The sequence below is a fragment of the Odontesthes bonariensis genome, chromosome 1, assembly GCF_027942865.1.
Source record: "Odontesthes bonariensis isolate fOdoBon6 chromosome 1, fOdoBon6.hap1, whole genome shotgun sequence".
Taxonomy (NCBI): Eukaryota; Metazoa; Chordata; class Actinopteri; order Atheriniformes; family Atherinopsidae; genus Odontesthes; species Odontesthes bonariensis.
The window spans coordinates 31,253,771-31,265,889 of record NC_134506.1 but is presented as its reverse complement, the minus strand read 5'-3'; the positions used below and the strand labels follow the sequence as shown (position 1 = coordinate 31,265,889).

General features: G+C 44.4%; 1 pseudogene; it reads left to right on the top strand.

Annotated features, from left to right (window-relative positions):
- Positions 1-499: 499 nt before the first annotated feature.
- On the top strand, positions 500-11,875 carry LOC142383759 (immunoglobulin superfamily DCC subclass member 4-like; annotated as a pseudogene).
- The last annotated feature ends 244 nt before the right edge of the window (positions 11,876-12,119 follow it).

Genomic DNA, 12,119 nt, shown 5'->3' with positions numbered 1-12,119 from the left:
GTTTTGGTATTAGCTCCATCATTTTTGCATCATTATTCACAAAATCACGTGTGTTTTGTCATCTCTCTTATTTAGGAAATCAAGATTAAGTTGGATCAATTAATGCTCTTCTGGACAGCGCAGTATTGTGAGACTTTGTTTTATTGTGGTGCTTACTGCTGTCGACCTCAGCCCAGTTAGATGATTGACAAGCATGGCAAGGTTTCTGGTGCAGATGTGTGTGAATATCAAGTGTTTTATTCCCAGATGATATGTCAGCTACTTGAAATATCTGATATGCTTAACTCCCGCTGTTTTTTTTTTCATATGTGTCTAATGGCATCCATCTAACCCAAGAATGATGATTTCATGGTACATTTTCACTCCAGATTATATATATATTCATTCATTCAGTCTATTCATTTATCGAACTGAATTAAAACCCTTTCACAAGGAAACATACTGTTGTGAGGATAGAGGGCAGAGTAGGAAAAAAAGCAGCCCAATTACCTAAGCAAAGATGAAAAGATTGGGCTTAAATGGCATCAAACTGTGTGAGTTACGACTAAGCAAAAGTAATAAAGACATAAGAAAAACCAACAGCTGGTTGCACAATGCACTAGAGGTTGTTATGTGTGTGATAGCACTACACATGTATTCATTTGCATTCACAATCATTATTGTTATCATTATTATGTAGAATATCACATAAAATAGCAAAAAAAAAAAATCATTCAACCTTGACTGAATTTAAGCTTTGTAAAATTTCCAGCATTTTGCAGAGATCTCATTCAACTGCAATTGATTCAGTAATCTACAGCTCATCTCACACCAGCTCATCAACCTCTCACTCCAATTTATGTAAGTTTTGCTCCTCACTCCTAATAGCCCCTCCAGTGATTATTCATCCCCCAGAGACAGTGTCCCTATCCCGGGGAAACACAGCCAGGTTTCTTTGTAACAGCTCTGGGGAACCTCCACCAGTGCTGCACTGGCTAAAGAATGGTCAGCCCATGAAGTCATTCAGACGGGTGAAGACTCAAAGCCCAGGAGTCTTGATCATGAACCAGCTGGCTCTGGAGGATGGGGGCTACTACCAGTGCATAGCCGACAATGGGCTTGGTACAGCCTGTGCCACTGCCAAGCTGACGGTCATTTTGACCTTTCTGCTACACCCTATTCCAGCACGACTGCCCTACTCACCTGGATGAAATCTGAGAACAACTCGGACCAAATCATTGGCTACTCTGTGCACTTCCAGCGCACTTCTGCTTGGTCTCTTTAATAAGGGTGTGGGGCCAATCTTTTGCACCGGTCCTCATTTTTAAAAGGTATTTTATCGAAATATTTTCATCCTTTCCAGGCTTTGATAATGTGGAGTATCAATTTGCGATGAACAGCGACACCACAGAGTATCTTGTCAAAGAGCTTCTCCCTCATAGTGCCTACACATTCTTTGTGGTGGCTTACTCTCCCATGGCTGCCAGCCCCCCGTCCCTCCCTGTTACTGTTGAGATGCTGGTCCAGGTTCTTGTGGTCAGTCCAGACCAGGAATGGAGTCTTGCACCCCTCCAGCCAGTGACGCCACTCCTCTAGGGCAAGTTTGACGGCAAATAACTCTCGATTGCCAATGTCGTAGTTCTGCTCGGATGCAGTCAGCCTCCGAGAGAAGAAAGCACACGGGTGCATCTTATCGTCTTCTGGTGATCACTGGGACAGCACCGCTCCGACACCAACATCCGAAGCATCTACTTCCACCAAGAACTGCAGGTCCTCGTCTGGCAACCGGAGGATGGGAGCTGAGGTGAACCGCGCCTTCAGCGTATCAAAGGCTTTGTCAGCAGCCAGAGTCCATTTGAATGGCTGTTTGGTACTGGTCAGTGAGGTGAGTGGAGCTGCCACTGCACTGAATGCCCGGATGAATCTCCTGTAGAAGTTGGCAAAGCCTAGGAACTGTTGCAACTTCTTACGGCTCTCTGGGGCTGGCCAAGACGTCATTGCTGCAACCTTGGCTGGGTCCATCTGTATACTACCCTCTGCCACAACGTACCCTAGGAAGGACACAGAGCTGACATGAAAGTCACACTTCTCTGCCTTGACAGAGTGAATTTTTGAGAAGACGGCAAAGTACTGACTGCACGTGAATAATGTGTTCTGATTGGTTCTTGGAGAATATTAAAATATCATCCAAGTAAACAAAAACGAACCTGTTCAACATGTCACGGAGGATGTCATTAACCATGGTCTGGAAAACAGCAGGAGCATTGGTGAGTCCGAAGGGCATGACCCGATATTCGTAATGACCGGTGGGTGTGTTGAATGCAGTCTTCCACTCATCCCCCTCTCTTATCCAGACCAGGTGATATGCATTTCTGAGGTCGAGCTTGGTGAAAATGGTGGCCCCCATTCAAAGGCGGATGACATCAGTGGCAGAGGGTAGCGGTTCTTCACAGTGATGTCGTTTAGGCCTCTATAGTCAATACAAGGGCGGAGGGAGCCATCTTTTTTCCCCACGAAGAAGAAACCAGCTCCGGCAGGAGAAGACGATGGCCGAATAATTCCAGCTGCCAGGGAGTCATTGATATAGTCCACCATGGCCTGCCTTTCAGGAGCAGAGAGCGAGTAGAGGCCAGGGTTATTATAGTTAACGAAAACTAAGACTAAAACTGAAACTAGCAGTGAAAAAACAATTTCGTTAACTGAAATAAAAATAAAAACGACAGTTTAAAAAAAAACGAGAACTAAATAAAAACTACAATGAACAAGGCAACACGAACTAAAACTAAATAGAATTGCAGGTAAAACCAGCTTCGTGTTCGTTCTCGTTTCGTTTTCCCCTTCAATTTGCGCAACTTCGTCCCTGTTCCAGAAGGTGGCAGCAATGCCGATGACGGTTCCCATAAAACTCCAAGGATGACGAAGAAGATCCTTTGATGTGCAAACCAACATTGACGATAGCAGATGGAAGACATAGATTTTATGGAAATGGCAGGTAGAAACGGGCACAGTCCCATATGGGAATACTTTGAGTATGACCCCGTAGTAGACAAAAGTAAATGTGTGGTGATGAAGCGTGACGGTAACACGCTGACGGTGGAGCGCATTTTCTATATCTGGTCTGAGAAATCGGGCTACAACTTCTCTTGAGCAACGTGTTTTCCTCAAGATTAACAACAAGTTACTTAACTAAAGATATGTGGTGGCAATAGTACCTGTGCCTGTGTGTGTATGTTTGTTTAGGCACCTGTCCAACCCAACCTCCTAACCAAGTCAAATTAATGTGTTCTCACTCCATAACCTTAAGTCTGCTTAGACCATTTCCCCATAAATACATGTAAATAGCAACACTTTGTCGTCACTTTGTCCCATCTACTATTATTACTGAGACTTATATATTCTACACACCATAATATGGTAATAAATGTCTCTTTTCTTGTATGGAATAAGAACTATGTACACTGTGTACAACAGCACTAATTGAGATGTTTAATCTTTAATTAATAGTGTTAGTCCTGCAGCTTCATCTCCAGATGATTGTCTTCCTCCCCTCTGCTCTCATCATTTAACACTGTGGCCTTATTTTCCAAAAATTGGAATTTATGGAATTTTAATTTTGTCTTTTAATCTTTTCAAGGAGTGTCAAAGTATCTTTTGAGTTTTGCTTTTGATTTAAGCAATGTAAATGGGTCATGGACCTTTAAAAAATAAAGGGTTTTTTTGTAATCCATATTTTGATGTCATGCATTCCTTCATCCTACCTTTTTCAGCTTCTATTAATTAAGGCTTTCCTCAAAATACCTGAAAAACTGAAACTAAGACTAAAACTAAATAAAAACTAAACTAAAACTAGTCAATTCCTCAAAATAAAAATACAACTAAAACTATTTAAGCACTCATAAAACTAACTAAAACTAAACTGAAATCAAAACCAAACTGAAAGACTAAATAAAAATAAAAACTAATGAAAATTTCAAAACTATAATAACCCTGGTAGAGGCGGCCCTTTGGTGGTGCCGTTCCAGGTAGGAGGTCGATAGCGCAGTTATAAGGCCGGTGGGGAGGCAGAGATGTGGCTTTGGACTTGCTGAAAACCTCCTTGAGATGATGGTAACAGGTGGGGATGCCGGCTGTATCAGGGGCAGGACAGGTGTTTTTTGAGTTGACGGGTAGCATGGCTCGCTTTAAGCAGGTCTGGTGGCAGTCTCCTCCCCACTCTCGTATTGTGCCAGATCTCCAGTCGAGTTGAGGGTTGTGACGGCTGAGCCAAGGGTACCCCAGGATGATGGGCTGTGCCGGTGAACTGAGGAGGTGAAAGCTGATGGTCTCCTGGTGGTTTCCTGAGAGTTCCATGGTAACGGAGGATGTGATGTGGGTCACCGTGCCGAGTTGATGGCCATCAAGCGCCCGGACAGGAACAGGTGGTGACAGAGGCTGGCGGCCCAACCCCAGCTGACGTGCAAGTTCCACATCCATGATATTAGCTTCAGCCCCAGAATCCACTAATGCAGCCAGGGTGTGTCTGGAGTAAGGAAGCAGGAAACAGACCTGGAGCATGGGTTTACGGGTGGAGGGAGACTTGATGTTTGTCGAGCTCAGCCGGATCTCCCCTATGACCGGTGAGCTCTGGCTTTTGCTGGACAGTTGCTGACTCTGTGACCGTCGGCCCCGCAGTAGAGGCACAGCTGGGCAGTGAAGCGACGTTGCCGCTCTTCTGGGGAGATGGAGGCGCGGCCAATCTCCATGGGTTTGGTCTGGTCAGGCTGGTTCTGGGGGTTGGCCAGCAGAGACAAGGAAGTGGCGTCGTGCCGAGTGCTGGTGGTTGGTTGTCTTGGTTGTCCCCTCTCACGGCGCCGGCTTCATCAAGTGTCTTGGGTGGTTCGCGGGAGACCAGCTCATCCTTGAGGTAGCCCGCAAGGCTGTGGAGGAAAGCATCCGTCTGTGCGTCCATGTTCCATGTGCTGCGTCTCGCCAGGGTGCGGAAGTCAATGGAGTAATCCGCCACGGTCTGGTTCCCCTGGCGAATACTCATCAGTTCTTGGGACGCGTCAGCCGACGAAGACCCCAGGTCAAAAACTTTCTCCATCTCCTCAGCGAACGCGTTGAATGAAGTGCAGGCTGGGGTCTGGCGGTCGAATTCTGCAGTTCCCACAGCCGAGCCCGACCAGTCAAGTGGGTGATGACATGTCCTACCTTGGCCGCCTCTGTAGCAAATGTCCTGGGCTGAAGTGCAAACTGGATTCTGCAGCTCGACAGAAACGGCCAGACTTGGGTATGGTCACCGTTGAAACGCTCCGGATTTCCCACCTTGGGCTCAGGGACTATGGAGACTGAAGACGGTGCCACTTGATTTGGAATGTTGGGGTCAGGAGGGGGCGTTGGTCCTGAGCGAAGGGTTTGTGCAGATGGAGCAGACACAGGCTGAGACGGAGCAGATGGGAGGGTCGGGTTGGTGAGTAGCTGAAGCACTTGGGCAAGTTGTTGTTGCTGCTGTTGAATTATCTGCTGGTGTTGCATGAACTGCTGTTGTTGCTGATGGCCCAGTTGGATCAGAGAAGCTATGTTGCGGTCATCCGAGCCACCGCTCCCTCTGTGTGCTGCAGACGGTCAAGAGCAGTTGGTTCGGGTGCAGAGGCCATGACGGGTGTGAGGTCCATGTCGGAAGACTCGTGAGCTGGGTCCATGCTGGTCAGATCGTACTGTCAGAAAGACAGACGAGAGACCCAGATGCGTCACTTATCACAGTTTATTTTAGGGTTCCGGGGGAGAGGAAGTTGGGAGGTTGAATCCGGGGCCTGTGTGTGTGCGTTCCCCAGTGGCTGAGAAGAGTCCTGTGGCGCCAGTGGTGGAGGGTCCGAGGCCTCTGGGTCCTGTGGGGGAACACACACACAACAGGAAAGATCAGGCAGGGCAGCAGCACAGTTCAGGTAAATCCAAATTCTTAGTCGCAAGGCAGAAGGAAGGTCAGAATTACCGTGGCTGGAGATCAGGGTGGGTTTCAGACAGAAGACAGGTCAGGTTTTCCGGGACGGTAGATGAGTCGAGGTCAAAGGTTCAGACACGGGTTCAGGTTCGGAGCCAGATGAGAAGTAGCCAGCAAACAGTGTTACTTGCAGACGATCTGACAGAGAGGCACTGGGGAACTGAGGTTTATATGGACAGAGAAAGGCAGCAGGTGACAAGAGCCAGCCAATGATAGCCACAGATTGTTAACAAGGGTCAATTAAAGACAATAGGCAGCGGAGTCAGTGATGGCATGGAGGCAGCAGAGTAATGCTCGTTAAGTGGCAGCAGGTGAGCCTGATAGAGTGGAAATGACCGGTGATAATGAGTGGAAAGTTACCAGTTGGGAGAGAGAGTTGCAGAACTATGACACCTTTTGAGTGAGTGTTTTCATCACAAAGCCTGTTTAAAAGCTTTCTTCTGTAAATCTGAACTCTGATGAAAGGAGATTCTTTAGTGGTAATATTGTAGTCCTCTTTTCATTCTCTGTTTTCTGCCTGCTCTCAGCCAACTAGTATCTACCCACGTCAAATGTTTGGTTTTTTTTGCTTTTGTTTTTTTGGTATTCTGTGCAATACCATACAAATCAATGCATTTTTCAAAACCGACAACAATAACCAATATATGTGAGTGCAGAGAATAACAAACATATACATCTCACACAGAACTCTGATTTGTTCATGTGCTGCAGTTCTGCTCAGGAGATCCTGCTTGGGGGACTGAAACCTTTCACCCAATATGAGCTGGCAGTGCAGTCTAATGGAGTGGATGTGGCTGGACCCTTCGGTGGCACTGTGGAACAGTCCACTCTCTCTGACCGTGAGTATCCACCAGTAAAATTTCTTACCCAAATTTATTAGAGAACTCTCTTGGAATGTGAGCTTCAAGTCTTTTTTTCACTCACTTGAAGTTGATAAATGAAAACACTCTTTTTCACAACCTATGCAGTTCTTTTGAGCCCCTCACATAAAGAATAGGGCTCAGAAGCAGTTACTGTTCCAAAAAAAAGAAAAGTGAAATTATAGTTGGGGGGAGGGGGCGGTATAGCAGCAAATAATGTATTTAAAAGATGAGGGTACAGGCATTGAATGTTTTCTCTGAGCAATTCAAGATGTTGCACATTTATTTAATCTTGTTAGTGCACATCAATGATTCTACAACTCTGATCAGCTGTATAGACAGGCAGATTATGCAGGGGTGCTTTTTTTTATTAAAATCTTATGAACCAGCTAGTTGCACAGTTAAGATTTTGTACTTGCTAAAGTCATGAGAATCTGGACTTTATGCCAATGATAATTTACTTATGTGTACTTATTAGTGGTTTGCACCAATTGCTGATAACTAGCTCTAATAAAGTACCCAGGTGTAGCAGCGAGGTTGAAGCCTTTAAATGGCATTATTACTGCAGCTCACTCCATCCCCTTATGTCATCACCTGAGCCCATGCCCATTCCCCCTTTGTCCCAGTTCTACCTCCTCTCCTGGACCCAGGTGGCAGGGCTATCAGGACACAGATGGGTGTGAGACAGCATGTCAAATCCCCCACCAAGACAATACAGCTGTAACGCCTAATTTCTGGGCTCTAATTACTCACCCAGTCCCTCTCTCCCTAAAGGCTGATTTATGCTTCAGACGCAAAGCCTCTGACGCTCGGACGCAGAGCCTCTGCAAGCGTCAAAATCTTGACCACTCCCCCACGCAGAGGCTCTGCGCGCGTTGTCATGCACCTCAGAAAAATCCTGACTACGCGACAGACGCACGCAGACCACCAACAGAAGTGCGCAGACAAAAGCGGCTGTGATTGGTCCTCGGTGTGCCTTTCCGGTTGTCTGTGTGGCTTCCTCCTTTGCATTTTCGCCAACTCCAATAAAAGAAGCTGTTCTTCTTCGATGTCGAGCAACTTCAGATCCATATCTTGCATACACTTTTTTTTTTTTTTTTTTTTTTTAAGATAAACACTTCCGCTGGTGCCGCCGAAGTTCTCGTCACCTCCCACCGAAATTCTCACGAGGGGAAACTGCTGTGCGTCCTGAGAAATTCCAGACCGAGGTTGCAGAACCATAACATGAAAAGTGGTTCGCGACCAGACCAAAGCAACACGTCAAGACGATAGACGCAGAACTATAATCCGCCCTTCAGGGCCCACCACACCTCCGGAGGAACTGCAACTGAGTGCTCTGGACTCCTCCTCTGTGCTGGTGAGCTGGCGCCCTCCACTGGAGCCGAATGGTATCGTCATCAGCTACAGGATTTTGTACAGTGACAACCTCAGCACACATGAGCATGTATGGAAAAACCTCTCTCAGGATGGTGAGTACAAGTCAACATGTTGACCAATATCCCATCCATGTATTTAGCTTTGACTTCTTGATATTTAGGATATTTGAGGTGAATACAATTTTTGGTGCTTCTGAAAAGCTGTATCATTCCTTCCGTCTTTCTCAGGGAGCATTACCAGCGTGGAGATCTACGGTTTGTGCGGTGGCACGCGTTACTTTTTTAAGTTGGGCGCTTCTACTGAGATGGGGCCAGGCCCTTATTCAGCTATAAAGGATATTCAAACCCCTCTTCCCAAATATGGTATGTCCAAAGTAACAGTAGAAATAAGGAAAAAAGTGAAATTGTGACACTGAAAGCAGCACTAATAGAAGGTTTTCAATGAACTGTTACAGTGAAATTTTGCATTTATTAGGCAAAGCTGTTCAAATAGGAGCTAAAATGATATATTAGGTATATATATCATTTTAGCTCCTATATATAGAGAGAAATGTGTATGTGTAAAACATGTTAAATTATAGATTTTACTCTCTTGATGTGAAACTTCTGTTCATATTCTCACATCAAAAGTAATCACCCTTGGTTGCAATTTGTATGCATCTTTTTTTTTCTGCCATCAGTCAGGACTGTAGTTCTGCATCTTGAGGGGTAATATTAAAGTGTGGTTATAAAAGAGGTGACCTTATCAGTAACATAGCAGAATGTGCAAAGCACCTTCTTTACGCCCATGTCACTTTGAGTCACTTTGAGTTTTCAATCTCTTCACACACTTTTTAATTCAGTTGTTTACTATTTTAGTTTCACCGGTAGCTATTAAATGCTCATTTTGTCTTTTAATATAGCACTCCTCTTATTATATTGTGTACATACCTACCAGTAGCAAAATAATACTTATACTTTGTATTTTTTTCTTTCCAAGTGCAAGAAAAAAGTGAATGCAGCATTTTTTGTTAAATTTTTTTTTAAGTAAAAAAAAAAAAGACAGCGTAACAGTTTATTTCTTTTTCCAAATGTGCTGTGATAGTGTTGCCAGTAAGAAGTGTGAATGGCACAGTTGTGGGTAGGTGGGTGAGAGTTCCTGCCATCTGTTTCCTCTCCTCTCCTAAACGCCACTGCCAAAGACACCCAGTATCAATGAATACCAATTAAGGTTTGCTCTCTCTGTTTCAATGCAGCCCTGTATCTTGTTGATACTGTAAACTTATCTTACACAAAGAGATCAACACATCCTAGTAGTTGTTTTGGATAGGACCTTTGCCAATTTCTCAAAATTTAAAGTATTGTATGAGGTGTGCTAATGTGTCCCAATTAGTGAGCCAAATATGAAATAAGAAAATCAGTATAGGATGTATATCACTTAAGCCGACATTTCTGATTTTGGTAAAGTCCTTATCCAATATTTTTCCTCTGTTCTTCTATGTTTTCTGATTATTTTCACAGAGCTGGATATCCATGCAGTAACAGGCATCATAGTTGGGGTGTGTTTGGGACTTATATGCATCCTCCTATGCATGTGTTTCAGCTTTCGTAACAGCAAATCTAGGTATGTTAAGTGCTGGACTGTCAGTACTCACACAGTATTCACATTATATATCTTGGTTCCAGTTCTTATAAAAACAACTTTCTATCTAATAGGGAGATATCTGGAGGTCTGAACTCCACAGCTCTGACGCCTCAGTACAGGAAAGATGGCTGTCCCGATCCAGTCAATGTGCCAGACTGCAGTGATAGCTATGAGCTGGAAATGTTGATGCCCTCCGGCAGCCAAGAGTCTGGTCAGCTGCCAGCAGAAGCCCCAGAGGAACAGAGTCTGATGGCAAGTGCTAATCTGGGAGATGGGGAAGATGCCCCAGCACCTGAACCCAAGGTCAAAACCTGCAAGGGGGGGTTCTCATTTCCAGATGGGCCAGCGATATTTTCCTTGTATTATTTTTTTTTCCATGTGTTAGAGGGATAATAATTCTCATTTAGATGCTTCTGCTATGTTGCTTATCTTACAGACTGCTTGGAATGGCTCTGTGAGCCATAACTGGGTCAACAGAATCACAAGATACAGAGACACCATGGCAGAAGACTCTCCAACACTGATTAATGGAGCACTCAACATGCTTATTACTGCTACTGGCATGGTAAATAAATGAACAAAACAAGCTGAATTATACTATCTCTTTTGGGTATCAAACAGTCCCTGACAGGAAGCTTCTTCTTCTATATTAGTGGCTTTGTTCCTTGTTTCTCAGAGCCTGTGTATTCCCTGTGTCTAATGTAGTGTATACTGACATATGAAGACACTGAATGAGCTAGGTTACTGGCACCGACCCAATTAATAGAAGCATGCCTAATTCACCTTTTATTTTTTCTCTTTTCAGTTTTTTTATAATATTCTATAATAATTTAAACCCTGCTCCCTGCAATCACTGCCTCTTATCTTACACCTACCATTTGGAACTACATTTGTTGATTCACCATTGAATTTAATTGTCACTTTTAAAGTACGAGTTGCTGATTTCAGAAAGAGGCAAAGAAAAGCAGCTTCTGATGGCTGGCCATCCATTCTGCCTCCTGAAATGGCAACTGTCATTGGCAGATTTATTTGTTTGAGCAAGCTAGCCAATTAAGCTAACATTAGTGCCAAGAATTTACTTTTTAATGTGTATTATGATAAGCCGATGAATGTGGTATTGAATACACACCGCAGGGCTTCATAATATTGTTGCATAGTCTTTTGTCAAAGGCTAAACTGAGTATACTCAATTGAAACATTGCTCTTGTGTTGAAAGACAGATAATTACTCTTAATAGTAATAATGTGGAAGTTAGTATGATCTAGTTAATTAATCATGTGGTCGTTTACAGTAGCAGGTCATAAGCTAATGAGCTGGCTATGGTAACACTTACAGGCTTACAGAAAGAAATGATGATGATAATAATAATAATAATAACAATAATATCAGTTCCTGACGCTTGCAACTTATCCAAGGATTTGTCCAAAACATAGATTATTGCTCTTACAGTTACACGTTTTTCTAAAATACTCACATGACGGAGATATTGTTTGTTGCAGGAACTAGACGGCCGTCTGTGCACATCTTTGTGCAGTAACCAGGTTGAGGCCGAAGTCATTGTTCACTCTGAGCTGTCAGACGTCGGCGGGGAGAATGAGGAAGAGGGCAGTGAGAGTGATTCCAACACCACCAGGGGACCCTCATTATCAGAGGACACATATTCCCCTTTAGGTCAGCCAAGTTCCCCAGGAGAGGAGGAACCCCCAGAAAAACTTTCACTGGCTGAAAGTCCCTCGAGTCTTCCCTTGAGAACACTGTTGGCTGATCGCAACGGGGAGACAGAAGTCACAGGGCACCAGCCCACTGGAGACTCAGACCCACAGGACATGGGGTTAATCAACGGCTTCCATTCTCCTAAGTCTGCGAGGGCTGTTTTGACCTCAGAGCATCTGGAAAATGGGGATTCTAGACATTGTTCATCAGCACCAGGGAAAGCCATCTCTGCTGGACTGTCTCCTGCCCCCTTTGTCAGTTCTGGCTTTGTCCACTCTACCTCAGCAGCACACACATATCTGTGCCCATAGCCTCTTCATATCGGGCATCAGCCACACATAAACATGTAAGACTTCCCCTCTGAAAGGATCCCATTGGGTCATTTTTATGCACCTCATCATTGGATTTCTTTCTCTTCCTTGCAAGTTTCATAGGGACTGAATCCATCATTTCATATGTGTGTATACACACTATACATATACGGCATATTTTTAGAGGTAGAGAACCGTCTTGAGAACATGTTCTAGATCATTGCAGCTGTACTTTTCTTTCAGTATCTTTCATTTTTCTAGCGAGGAAAAGCAAGA